We start from the raw sequence: 15179 nt of genomic DNA, 5'->3' as shown, positions 1-15179 counted from the left end.
GGGGCTGCTATAAGGTGCCATAGAAAGTCACTATTCAGTGGGCTGGTGGGGGCTGTTTGGGCCTCTGTGTGGGCTGATTGGGCCTCTGTGTACCTGAAATGCCAGGGCCTATTTTAATTCTCAGTCCGGGCCTGCGCAAACCCATCATTCTGCCAACACTGATAGGCTGTAAAGAGCTTTAATCTAGAGGTGTATCCCTTTAAGCAGAAGATGGGTGCTTGTGACACCCTGATACTAACAGCTAAACATTTATGGATCACTGATGCCAGTCAATATCTATCAAAGGGTGTGGGTCCAAAGGAGCCAATGAGGGATTCGATCTTAGAATCAAGCAAATGATTGTATTCAATTACCCCCTGGACCCAACCATTTGGCAGATGTGGCTCATCATGTGGGCAGCCATCAGCCCATTTGGCCCAAATGCCATGTGACCCAGCTTAAGCCTGGATATTCAAGTGAGGCCCTGTGTCAGCTAAGCTGTTAAGAAATACAGTTCAGCAACAGCCGCCTACCTATCTCTGCACCTGGAAATAGCTGGGAATCACTTTTCTAAATTGCATCCTCTATGGGTAGGACATATTGTGATCCCCCATCGTTCTCCTCCAATCTTGGCTAAGAAAATGTCACTGCGGATCCTGGGGAGACAAAGCTCTGCGTTGTGTAATGTTAATTAGGAAAATAAAAATATATTACATTATAATTATATTACTGTGCGTGAGGGAAATTAAGCTGGGAACAGTACATACAATACGACTTAATTTAATTCTATCTTACTAAAGAAACCTCATCTGTAATATTAATTAGCCAGAAGTAATAGCTATACAGGTGGATAAATGTAGCAGCACGTCGCCTGCTAGTGCCAGTTCCTGGCGGGTCGATATGGGAATTAAACTGGATACTTTGCCCTTTTTTACACTTTAAATGGACTGAAAGAGATACACTGACCCTCTGCTGAGCCACGGCTTTGTCTGTGTGACTTTCAGGCTCTATCTATGTCATTGGGCAGATAGTGATCCACTCCAGACGTTTTTTAAACCTTATTTCATGTTACCACTTAGAGCAAAGAGGAATACGTTTTGAATAAATCAGGGCGTCAGGCGCCTTCTTGGTGGGTGCTTCTCTGTGTAAGTGCAGAGCCACCTACAGTATGTGGGGAAAGAGGACTTGGTTGAATAAAAGTGATGTGCTTAGGGATTCAAAAAACAGCCATATCCATTGACACCAGCTCTTTAGGAAAAGGAGCTATAGGAGAGCTATAATTACCAGTTTAGGATGATCAGTTGATTTTGAAGTCCCTGCCCTTGTTTGGCTTTCTTCTCTTACCCACTACACTACACAACCTGTTTACAGCTATTAACATTTATTCAAGTAAGTGATCCCTTGGCTGAAATCCCAGAAAGCTCTGAATTACAGGAAAACGATCTCACATAGAAGCCATTTTAAGCAAATAATTATTTGTTTTATTAACAGACTAATGACCGGGGCGTGCCAAGTTGTTTGGTGCTGCACATGATTCAGATCCAAGGCTCGTGCTCCTCTTCTTCCAAAAATTCACCCACCCGATTCACATCATCACAACTTTGTACAGGCATGGGACCTGTTATCCATAATACTCCATTCTGGATAACAGATCTTTCTGTAATTTGGATCTTCATACCTTAAGTCTACTAGAAAATCATGTAAACATTAAATAAACCCAATAGGCTGGTTTTGCTTCCAATAAGGATTAATTATATCTTAGTTGGGATCAAGTACAAGCTACTGTTTTATTATTACAGAGAAAAAGGAAATCATTTTTCAAATTTTAGATTTTTTTTTGGGATAAAATGTAGTATATGGGAGATGGCCATTTCGTAATTTGGAGCATTCTGGATAACGGGTTTCCGGATAACGGATCCTATACCTGTACTTTTATGGTGCTCCAGAATCCTTTGTGCAGCCCTTCACTCCTGGCAGCACAGAGAATGCTGGGGCACTGAAAAATAATTTTTGAAAGAGGAATGGCAGCCCAGGGTATGAAGTAAGAGACTACCGCTCCTTGTTCATTAATTTATCCAATTTACAAAAAAAACCCTTATCTGGAAAATCCCAGGTCCCTAGCACTCCGCATAACCTATCCGGTACAGAATCTAAGGGGCAAATTTACTAAAGGGCAAAGTGACTAACGCTAGCAAAATTCACCAGCGCGACGTCATTTTGGGACTTTGCCGATTTACTAACGGGCGCTGGTGGTACTTCGCTAGCTAGTATTACTTCGCACTCAAACGCCAGGCGAATGGACGTAACTCCGCAAATTCACGAAGATGCGCATTTTACTGAACATTACCTCTTGCGCCAGACTTGCCTTCGCCACCTATGGGTAAGGGCGATTCGGGGAGATTTAGTCACCTGGCGACTAATCGGCTCGACTTTGCAGCGACAAATCTTCCGAATGCCTTCCCTCACTCTGCGCCTGGCTAAAATGAAAAATTGCCGGCACTAATCACACGCAGCGATTCGTTATCCAAAGTCGCCCGAAGTTGCCTCACGGAAACTTCGGGCGACTTTGGAAAATGAATCACCGCGTGTGATTAGCCGCGACAATTTTTCATTTTACCCAGGCGCAGAGTGATGGAAGGCGTTTGGGGAGATTGGTCACCGCAAAGTTGAGGTGATTAGTCACCAGGTGACTAGATCTCCCCGAATAGCCCAGTGTGCCCTTACTCTAAGACAAGGCGAAGTGCAATAGAGTAGATAGGACTTCCTCAAAATTTAGTTGAAAAATTTTCCCTAGCGAAACTTCGCCAGTGTTCGGCACAGTGGATGCAACTTCGCATGTTAGTGAATTAGCGCTGTTTGAGCGAATTTTAGCCTGGCAAAGTGTTGCGCTGCCTGCGAAGCCGTCGCTGGTGAATTTTCGGCGCTTAGTAAATATTCCCCTATGACTCTATAGGGGAGAAGAAAGACAGTCTAAGAAGTATTAGTCTCCTCAAAAACCAGAGGTCAACTGCCATATTTACATAGACAATTCAATTATAAGCTCTGGCATGGGAAGCCATCTGTTGGTACTCTACCAAAACAAAAATTCCTCTTCATCCCTTGTATGACTCCTGTGACCTGTTAATTCAGTTGTTAATTTAAGTAGAGTTTCAGCTAGTTTAGCCCAATTCACAGTACTCTTCTGGGAAGGTTACAATTAAATGTTGGAATATTGTTTATGGCATTTGTTTCCATTCAACAAGAGCATTAGTGAGGTATGGGGCAGGTGCTGAGCGATCAGGTCTGGCTCACTTTGGTTTCCATCAGTCGGGTTGAGGCGATATGAAAATTATGCAAAATTTATATGTAGGCACAGGCGGAGTCAAATGTCTTCCATTGAGACAATGCAAAACTTATACAGGGGTAGCAGAACTACAACTCCTAGTGTATGCAAACTCACTAGAAGTAATGCGGGTTAAAGTGGTTTAGCATGACTAGTCCATATGGGGCCAAGCAGAGTACAGGGAATATTGCCTGCCACAGACACACATTTTAGAGGATAAATTCCTTGACAGCTCTATAAGAAGATTTCAATTTAGATTTAAAAGCGTCAAGTCATTCATGTACTGATTAACATTCGATTAACCTAATGTCAATTGAATTCCTCCTGTAATAAAGCTCTTATTCATTACTGCGTGTCTCTAACTGACTCTGCTGTTGGCTCATTTGTGCACAACCAAAGAATGACTACATGACTGCAATGGTCTCTGGGTATATCTACAGTTTGCATTTTGTTCTAGGAAGGTTCAGTAAAACATATACTGGCACAGGCCATTCTTCATGCATATTTGTGTTTAATCACATAAGTCAAGTTGGTGTATTAAAACACAGCTGTCTGTCTCCAGGGCCTAAACATAGACACTTCCTTTGTTGAACAATCGGAAATACCATTTATTGTCGTAAAACTTTATCCATGGGTATAAAAAGGGGCAGTGAGAAAACTCATTAAAATGACTCAATAAGAATGAAGTGTGAAATGTAGTTCATCACAGTGACAAGAAAATAGCCCTGTGAATATGTATGAAATGGAGAGAATTCACAGCCTTTGTAAATAGGTGGGTGAACTCAGAACGGGGCGTTAGTCTACAGACGTAACGAATAATGGGTTTAATCTCTTTAAATGATAAGCACAAAGATGCTTTCCTGTTATTGCTCTTGGCAGAGACAAGAATTCAGCAAATCTTATAATAGACAAACGGCCAGTGTAGGGAGCAGAATGCTAAATGCACCAATGCAATAGGGAAATCTCTGAATAAAATAAAGCCATGCCCGAACTCTAATAGCATTAAGATCTACAGTAATTCCAACATTTACAGCTTATCATCACTGATTGCACAAGGTTTATCAGATGTCCACCCTTGGTGCAGAATTTGCTTCTATAGAATTGAGCTTAGCATCTCTATGCCATATACCAGTAACTTATTTCATGCACAGTAACTGAACATTGGCACATGAGCAAGACACATTGTTAAAGAGTATTCTTGTAAGTTCATAGATGCCAAATTGTGCTATGAACACAAGGTAGTAGTACTTTACTTAATGGAGGTGAATTCTTAGAACTTAAAGGGCATGTAAAGTCTAAAATAGAATAAGGCTAGAAATGCTGTATTTTGTATACTAAATATAAACATGAACTTACTGCATCACAAGCCTAATCAAACATATAATTTATGCTTTCAAAGTTGGCTACAGGGGGCCACCATCTTGTAACTTTGTTAAACATCTTTGCAAGACTAAGACTGTGCACATGCTCAGTGTGGTCTGGGCTGCTTAGGGATCGTCATAAACAAAGCTGCTTGAGTTCTGCATGGCTGGGAAGCAAGGTGGGGGCTCCCCCTGCTGTTCATAAGTATGATTGTTTCCCTGCTCAGCAGTTAGGGACCATCTGACAATTCCTATCCACAGCAGTAAATGAAGGGAGATTTTCACTGCATACAGTCAGGTTTCTTATAAAAACGGTACATATTTTTAAATTAAATTATATTGGAGATAGGTTTCTTTTTCATTAAAGAAAGTAAAAATAGGATTTTATTGTTTTGCCTTTACATGCCCTTTAACCTCTTCTCCATAAGGTCCCCATAGGCTTTCTAGCAAATTTCAGATCGAACGAATAGCTGTAAATCCTTCGACTTCGATATTCGAAGTAGAAGGATTTAACTTCGATAGTCGAATATCGAGGGTTAATTAACCCTCGATATTCGACCATTTGTAAATGTGCCCCTTAGTGTATAACATAATTAATCATTCTTATGTATCAGACCGCAGCAGTGACATCAACAGTTTGGAAAATAAGTAATAAGACTCACATATGTGACTTAGTGGCTTATGGCTCTGCCACTGGTGCAAACAGAGTAATGTTTAAGATAAGGTCTAGTAGCCCATAGCAACCAACCAAATGTTTGTTTTTAAATAATTTACTAGTAAATACTGCCTGGTGGTTGATTGGTATGGCATACTAGACCATAAGTGTACTTTTTATTACATTACCCCCAAACATGTTCTGACCATGAAGAGTGTTGATACAGTTCATCAATATCCACCGATGTCTCTTGTATGAAGCCTTTTACTACCTGTTGCTAGGTATAGTAGCTTTCTAAAAGCTTTTGGTTATAGAACCAAAAGCCTGGTTCTCAGCATTTATTACTGCAGAGCTACTAGTCATATGCAGGGTCAAACTGGCCCACCGTAATACTGGAAGAAATCTCTGTGGGTTTTGGTCTCATGGATCCTGACATAGAAGTCCATGCATGGGTCTACATCAAGAAGGTTTTTATGTGTGGGCAGATGTCATCAGTACATTCAGGCTTTCATTCAGTGGTGGTGAGCAGCAACGGACTGAGGTATCTGGGGCCAATGGGGCTGCCAACTCACCCCCCACCCCCTTAGGGCCCCCCCACCCCAGTCATTAGCTCCTCAATTAGGCATACCAGGTGCCACAACACCATCCCAGCTTGTACAGTTTATTTCTTACCACCATTAGGTGGGGGGTGCCCGCAATGTACAGGAGCTGGACTTGGTTGATGGGGCTCGCAAGAACCGGTGTCCTTCTGGCCCAGTCCAACACTGGTGGCAGGGACTCTTAAGCTCAGCTACCTCAGTGGGCCATAGAATCTCCAGTCCGACACTGGCCACATAGAATCTCTAATCTCCTATGCATCGTGTGTCCTGGATTGTTCTGGAAAGAGTAAGCTTGAATATGTTCTACATTGAATGAGAGAACACACCAATGTATCTGGCCTAACTGTCAATTAAAATATGACTCTGACTCCTGCATGAAGAGACATATTGCTGAACAGGGGAAAGTGAATACAATATATTTAAGAAATTCATTTTTGACATGAAGCTTGTATTAAATTTCCAGTTCTACGATTAAGAGCTGCAGTTTTTGTTCAAGCTTTACTCCTATCACAGGTTATCTTCATCATAATGCGGCTGGGGAACTATTTTCATGATAAGCATCAGGTACAGTATGTTTCAAAATGAAAAATAAAATCGTTTACACGATTATGAGATTCCATGAAAAAATGCTCTGGCAGGAGCAAATGCCTCCTCAAGTTTACAGTCTAATTAATCATGGTCAGCCAAGCAGAAGAAGAAGAAGAAGTGCAGTCATTTTGCATTGCCAGGCTTTTATCTCAGTTACTTGATGAATTCTCAATAAGAGATGATGCTGTAATTAAATTACAGAAAACAAAATCCAAGATGAGAAACTCCTGTGACAACTTTGAAGGCCTGGGTCATTATTACTATAGAGATAATGAACATTTAGGCTAATTCAGTATATAAAAGATGGCATTTCTAGCCATAGTTCTAGTTCTCCGTTAAGGCATCACTATCCTGCAATTAAACACTAGCTTTAAAAATAGATCTCAGATGACTGTGGTCTGAATGCTAGTTATGGCTATGGCCCATGTGGTGAATTTCTAGCTTGGTGGGCAGATCACAAAATGCTCTAATTTGTCTCTTCATAGACTTTTATGAGAATTTCTCTGACTCAATCATTGCAACTCCATGTAAAAAAAATATTGTATTCAAAGTTTATGTGGAAATAGCATTATTTATGTTCCAGTCACTAGATGGCACTGAAGGTAGGGGGCTTCTTGAGGAGGTTCTAGAGCAGGTTCTCCTCTGTGGCACTTTGAGTTAATTTCCCTAGAGAGGGTCTATATAAGGGGGAAAGAAGTGATCTGCCTCCTCTTTGGCTTATGTAATGAGATAAGGGAGCCGAAGGCTAACTACCTCAGTGAGGAACCTAATGTGAATCAATCGTTAGGTTAGCTAGTGATACGTTAAAACCATGGAGCTTACTGTAGGTGGTGAGTGCTAAGCCAGATAGTTGAGCAGCTGAGGCTCCAACAAGCAGTAAGTAAAGGACCAGTGTCCCAGAATAGCTCACCAGACAGGGACCCAGTGAAGAGGGAAAGTAGTACTAGATAGGCCCTAGAGCTTCTATTGTGGGCTGACCCCTGTGTCTGTGATCTGTGAAGTACTGAACCCTTTATCTGAAGAGAGGCAGAAAGGTAGTCAAACAAGTGGGTACAGTGACCTGAAAAACTTTGATCTGTTCATTGATAATAATAGTGGGATTTGTGTGACAATGACAACCATTATTGGAGAAGCTATATTGGTGACTGTGAATAAAGTTGTTGATCTCCAGTATAATCGTGGATCTCCACCTGTATAATCTACTCTAGTTAGTTATAACATTTAAAAAAAGCTATATGTATGGCTAAAGAAGTTTAATCACATAGTTGTCCTTCCATCTATCAAGATTTCTGGCTGGGATTCCAGTTATCTCTAATAGCACTATGGTACATAATTGTACTCTTACACATTGCAAATTCTTAGCAGGCACAGATATGAACGCTATTTCTGTTATGGTCAGGCCCGGACTTAGGGAAAGGCCCCCTAGGCCCAGGCCTAAGGCGGCAAGATGTTAGGGGCGGCAAGCAGGGCCTTAACATTTCTTAACACTGCGGCTGCTGCTGCCACTCCTGGCTCCGGCTACAGAGTCCTGCTGTGTGCGCAGCGCCAGCGCGCCTGTCACCACTCCGCTCTCTACTCTGGCCGCGGTGCCTTCCGGGCAGTCAGTGTGCGCACGGCACGCAGCGCACGCTGTCGCAGTGACGTCATCACGGGGTCACGTGACTGCGCATGCGTCACTCTGCGCCAGCGGCCAGCCAGCCTCAATCAGCCTGAATAGGGAGGGGGTGCTGCGCTCATGACTTGAGCGCGTCACCTGCTGCGTGTGTGCACTGTGCACAAAGACTAGTGCAACAAACAGCACAGGAGTCAGGACAACAACAGAGGACGGTCACAGAGCATGAGTGCACACAGAGTGCATGTGCATGTGTAATGTGAATTTGGCTGGCTGCCCGCGGCCCGCCCCTTGCTGCAAGCCTGCAACTGAGCAGCAGTGGCTGTGGCAGAAGTTATTGCCCTATATTTTTTAATTATTGCAACACTTGGTAGGTTAAAAAGTTAATTTCATTAATAATCATATAAATAATAAAAATAATGCTATACAATGCTGTCTGCTGAGAAATATTAACTACATAGATTATGCTGCTGCTAAGATTTGAAAAGGGATTTTTACTTTTTTTTTATAATTAATATTTAACTGATACTGCCACTGCCCACTGGAGCACAATTGACAGGCAAAAATACCGGCACTCACGATAACTGAATCAGAGATGCCTGGGTGCAGTTCCACGTCTGATTCAAACTTGACAGAAGTAGCCGCACTCACAGGTCTTATATAAATGAAGATATTTATTAAAAAGAGAACACTGACGTTTTGGCTGGAACACCAGCCTTTCTCAAAGAAAGAAAGGCTGGTGTTCCAGCCTTTATATAAGACCTGTGAGTGCAGCTACTTCTATCAAATATATATATATATATATATATATATATATATATATATATATATATATATATATATATATATATATATATATATATATATATATATATATATATATATATATATATATATATATATATATATATATATATATATATCCCATAGGTGACGGCACTCCAAAAATAGTCAGGATACACAGGTCATCTAGTCATGACTAGATGACCTGTGTATCCTGACTATTTTTGGAGTGCCGTCACCTATGGGATATTTGTATAATTTTACAGACTGGCACCCAGCATTTGAATTTTTACTTATGGTGTGCGTTCCACGCTCGCTTGGACTATGTATGTATGTATGTATATGTAACACCTATTTGGGCCACTCGGGGTTAATTCACCAGCTAGAACACTAGAGCATGGGTTACACGCGACTTACACCCAGGGCAGGGCCTTCGCTAAGTGGAAGTGTTCCCTCTATGGTGTAGTGCAACTACATCCCCCAGGCTACTGTGCATACAACAAAAGATGGGCGCCAGGAGGTTCTTGCAGTAAAACAGAAAACGGTTTATTTAACTATGCACGAGGCAAGTGACCACAGGTTTAGTAGTCACACAGGAGCTGAGGCAATAGCACATTTCTCACACAGAGCTGCAGCCATTAGGCATTTCTCACAGAGGAAAGGTCTCCATTAGGCATTTGCAGTATTCACACACATTCCCTCCTGGAAGTTGTCAGGAAAGCAGCTTCTACCCTACAGTCCCTCTTCACTGAGGTCCCTGACTGGAGGCAACACATAAAGCCTCTGGGAAGCTACTCCCTTACTGCAAATCCTTGTTGGAGCTTCAGCTGCTCTTTCTCTCTCACCTCTCTGCCTTTCTCTCCTAGAGAGACTATAACAAGTCTGCCCTAGTGCAACTATTCCTCATTCACGGGGTTACCTGGTCCCCGATTTCTTCTTCCAAAGCACATGGGCCTTTCTGGGCCTAGCTGTGCCCAGGCTCCCCTGAGCACACCCAGCTGGATCACCATCCACAGGCCAAAGAGGAAGTGGCCACTCCCTACACTCACTATATAGCAGTGTAGCAGGGGAGTGTCATTCTCTCCTGGCAGATCACTCTAAGAAAAAGGTGGGGGCCTTAAAGCTGCAGGGCAGATTACCCAGTAGGGGTCCCTACATATATATAATACACAAAAGCCATTAATATCTTCTAAATTATATCCTTATAAACAGTGAGTTCTGCTGTCATCAGTTATAAACGGTGAGTTCTGATGTCATTTCTGTCACATGACTCACTAAAACTTGTGTATTATAATAAATAAAGTACCCCCAGTTGTAAAATATGAGGATATTAGAAGTTACCTCGGAGTTCCATGACCTGTATAAAAACACTCGGCCTTCGGCCTCATGCTTTTATATGGTCATGAAACTCCTCGGTAACTTATGATATCCTTATATTTTACAAGGAGGGGTACTTTATTCACAAAGATGAAAGTTCGTTCTAAAAGGCTTTGTTAATCCTAAAGTTTTCAGATTTTCTCAGACTACACTTCAAGATAATTTATGTTATTTTTTTTTACTGTATTTACAAATATACATATTCGTTATATTTAAAAGTTATTTATGGTTTAATACATAATTATTTCCATTTTATTGTCTGTTATTTTATTTTGCATAAATGATTGGATAAAGATTCACTTCCAGAAAATGCGGGGGGGGGGCGGCACTGAATGTAATGATTCATAGACATTTAATATTATAATGCACTTTTCATAATACTGTTATATTGTAGGGGTTGTAGTATCTGATCAGATACTACCGTTATATGATGGTGTAAAACATAAAGAAATAAATAAATGAGCAGACCATATATAGGCACAAGGCTGCAGGCATTTTCACAGGGCTGAAAAGAACCACTTAAGCCATGCAGTCTATTAAATGTTTGTTTATCAGCCTATAAAATGGCTGTAAATCATGCCATCATTTAATTAGACCATACAATATTTACTGAAAGTTGTTGCCTCTTACTATCACTCCCTCTGTGTTTAAGAGTATATTCTCATTTTTCTTTCATCAACATCAAAATATGCTGGCAGTCTTATCCCTTTATATAGTCAGAAACCCTCAGTGACTTCAAATATTCTTCTAATATACAGTATCGGGTACATTATCCCTTATAATACATGTGTGATACTCAGAGTTCCCTGTATAACTCAGCTTGAGGCCTTATGCCTTTATATGGTCACAGAACAACCCCTCAGTGACTTCTAGTATCCTTATCATTTACAGTAGGGGGTACATTATCCCTTATAATACATGAGTGATACTCAGAGTTCCCTGTATAACTCAGCCTGTAGCCTTGTGCCTTAATATGGTCACAGAACAACCCCTCAGTGACTTCTAGTATCCTTATCATTTACAGTAGGGGGCACATTATCCCTTATAATACATGAGTGATACTCAGAGTTCCCTGTATAACTCAGTCTGCAGCCTTGTGCCTTTATATGGTCACAGAACAACCCCTCAGTGACTTCTAATATCCTTATCATTTACAGTAGGGGGTACATTATCCCTTATAATACATGAGTGATACTCAGAGTTCCCTGTATAACTCAGCCTGTAGCCTTGTGACTTTATATGGTCACAGAACCCCTCAGTGACTTCTAATATCCTTATCATTTACAGTAGGGGGTACATTATCCCTTATAATACATGAGTGATACTCAGAGTTCCCTGTATAACTCAGCCTGCAGCCTTGTGCCTTTATATAGTCACAGAACAACCCCTCAGTGACTTCTAATATCATTATCATTTACAGTAGGGGGTACATTATCCCTTATAATACATGAGTGATACTCAGAGTTCCCTGTATAACTCAGCCTGTAGCCTTGTGCCTTTATATGGTCACAGACCCACTCAGTGACTTCTAATATCCTTATTATTTACAGTAGGGGGTACATTATGCCTTATAATACACAAGCTATACTCATAGTTCCCTGTATAACTCAGCCTGCAGCCTTGCACATTATTCTAATCATTCTATTCCCTTTTAACAATGGAATTATACGTGTCATACAGCATTTGTCTACCCTTAATATAACGGACTAAGATACACTGGATACTGTGATTTCATAAGCAAATTCTTCGCTAAGTGATAGCTGTATCGTAACAAAAGTATTGTTTGTAGAGCAGTCCACAAGGCAGAAGTAGTTAAAAAGGTCTTTATTAGAGTACAAGTGTGGATAACAGCCTTACGCGTACAAGTGTGGATTAAAACCGTACGCGTTTTCGTGATCTCACAACACTTAATCATAGGCTCAATCAGGACTGGACAATCAGGTGTGCTGGTGCCATCAGGTAAGTCTGGAGTTTTAAACCTTGAAGAACAGACCAGAATCCAGCATATGGTTTAGGGCCACATGTAAGTAATGTATATGGAACTACTCCATGCTGGTTAGGCAGTCAAGTCATGAGGAGTGTATTAATATCACAACAGACCATAATTATTGAGGTTTTGTGGGGTCCATTAACTTTTGGACAAGCTAATAAGAAGGAATACATATTGGTGACAACAGGGCTGGTCATGGTTCTATAGTCCCTTGTTTAAGACTATGTGCAGTGTGCTGTTACAGGTTGCCAGTGCCTAAAAACTACATCATGGTTCTGGGAATCAGATAACCCGGAAGATAAGCGAGAGCTACATGGCACCTTGTCTATAAACATAACATAACATGGCTATAAAAATGTTGGTTTCAGACTCCCACATCTAACAGGTTAATTTGAAAAGAAATGTAATACTAAACATAGAGTTGTAGAAACCATACACATTCTATAGATACATTCATTGCTGAATTGATCAAAGCCTTGTGCTTATATCACACATGAAATAAGAGTGACCTATTTACGCCATACTCCTGTGGGAGATGAATCAATCACTGATGCCGAACGCACCCTCTTACAACGCAGAGCTATTAAGTTGACTGGCACGCACAACAATTTCATGACATCCAACAACAGGTTGGTGAATCATCCCTCTGTTTCAGAACCAATTTATTATTTTATTTTGAAGATTATCTTTCACACAAAGAGATTCCACTGGAAGAAGGGGAGGGGGGAATAGTCATTTTATTGTCAAATGCACTAAAATGCAGGGAAGAAATGTTGTCAAGATGAACCTACATATCTACACTCTTTCACTGCCATTGTAAGGCACTTTGCTGTTGGTGGAAAGACCCAACAGCATACGGTGACATCACAAGCCCCCTGTTCTAAAAGGCTCTGCCACGGTTAAACATCATTTCACTATTATACAGGTCTTTCCTTCCCTCTTGTAAATTGTGCTGATAATTCTAAAACATTTCTAACCTTGCCATTCAGTTCATACAAATTGCAGGTAATCTGACGGTTCCCACAAAAAAAAAAACTATAGCAACACATGTTATGTTTTGGTATGTAATTTTCAAACATACGGATCCAAACAGTAAAAGGTATGGTAGGCTCACCAGGGTTTGGGAGAAAAGCTGCAGTCTGCTGCAGAGGTAGAAGAGAAATCTCGTTGCCAATTTATGTTTTGGATGAGTAGAGTAGAACAGTGCTTTATTAGTAGGTTCATGCCTAGAAAGTACTATGCACACAGTATAACTCTTGTGTACAGTGACAACTACAGGCCCTTTGTATAAACACCACACCACACTCAATAAAAACCCTATAAGAAACATGTATGTATGTATGTATAACTTTATTTGTAAAGCGCTGTTAAGGAGCCGTAGCGCTGTACAGTGCATAAAAGTACAAAATATATATAAAAGTATACATGGGGAGACAAATCAAATAATAAATATATACAGAATCATAGGACAAAGAGCTTAAGTGCTATGCGGTACGAGACATAGTGGGAAGGAGGTCCCTGCCCCGTAGAGTTTACAGTCTAAGTGGATGGGAGGCTAACATACAGGTACAAATTGGAGATAAAAAAGTGCACAAGGTAAGGTATAGTCAGTAGGGACAGGACTAGGCTAATGTTCTAGTGCTCCAAAAGGTAGACTCTTAGTTTTTTCTTGAAGAGATTAAGAGAGGATTCCTTACTTAGGAATTCAGGGATGGAATTCCAGAGGTAAGGAGCAGCAAGATAGAAGGGTTTGAGATGAGAGGTGGCAGTGGATGTGGATGGTGTGAAGAAAAGGTGGCTCTGAGAAGAGAGGAGAAGATGACCAGGAACGTATAGTGAGACAAGAGAAGTAGTGTAATGAGGAGCAGAGAAGTGAAGGGCTTTGAACGTTAGTAGAAGGGTTTTATATGCTATCCTTTGCTTAACAGGCAGCCACGCTAAGGATTTTAGTTGGGGTTGAGCAGGTTCCCTTTTAGGAGAGAGCAGGTGGATCCTGGTAGCAGAGTTTAAGATTGATTGGAGAGGAGAGAGATGAGAGTCAGGAAGACCAGTTAGGAGGCGTTTGCAATTGTCTAAACGGGATAAGACATGGATTAGAATTTTCGCTGTTGTTTGTGAAAGAAACGGGCGTAACTTGGCTATATTGCGGAGGAAGAAATGACAGGTTTTGGCAGTATTATTAATATGATTAGAGAAGGAGAGGGACTGGTCAAAGATGCCCCCTAAGCAGCGTGCTGAGTTAACCAGGTTAATAGGGCTCGGTTTGGGTGGAAAGACCATGAGCTCAGTCTTGGCCTAGTTAAGCTTGAGGTGGCGTTGGTTCATCCAGGAAGAGATAGCTACTAGGCAGTCTGCTATCTGAGTTTGAACGTCAGAGGTTAGTGAGGGAGTGTCCAAATATATCTGAATATCGGCATGCAGGTGAAATTTAAGGCCAAATGAAGATATAAGGTCTTCTAAAGAGAGAGTGTACAAGGAGAACAACAGAGGACCATGTACAGAACCCTGAGGCACCCCCACATTAAGATGAAGGGGAGGAGAGGATTTGTTTTCAAAAGTAACAGAGAAGGAGTGATCAGAAAGGTAAGAAGAGAACCAGGATGCAGCTTGATCACGGATACCAATTGAATGGAGAACTTGCATTAGAACAGAATGGTTAACAGTATCAAAAGCAGAAGATAAGTCCAGGAGAATGAGAATAGATTAATGCCCTTTGGCTTTAGCAGTCTGGAGATCATTTGCAACTCTACATAAGGCAGTCTCAGTGAGGTGTGCAGGTCGAAAGCCACATTGCATAGGGTCAAGCAGATTATTGTTGCAGAGAAAGTTAGTAATACGGGACAAGACGAGATGTTCCTGCAGTTTAGAGGCTAGCGGTAAGAGAGAGACAGGAAGGTAGTTAGACAAACAGGA

The sequence above is a fragment of the Xenopus laevis genome, chromosome 1S (genome assembly GCF_017654675.1).
Source record: "Xenopus laevis strain J_2021 chromosome 1S, Xenopus_laevis_v10.1, whole genome shotgun sequence".
Taxonomy (NCBI): domain Eukaryota; kingdom Metazoa; phylum Chordata; class Amphibia; order Anura; family Pipidae; genus Xenopus; species Xenopus laevis.
Note: the sequence above shows the minus strand (reverse complement) of the source record.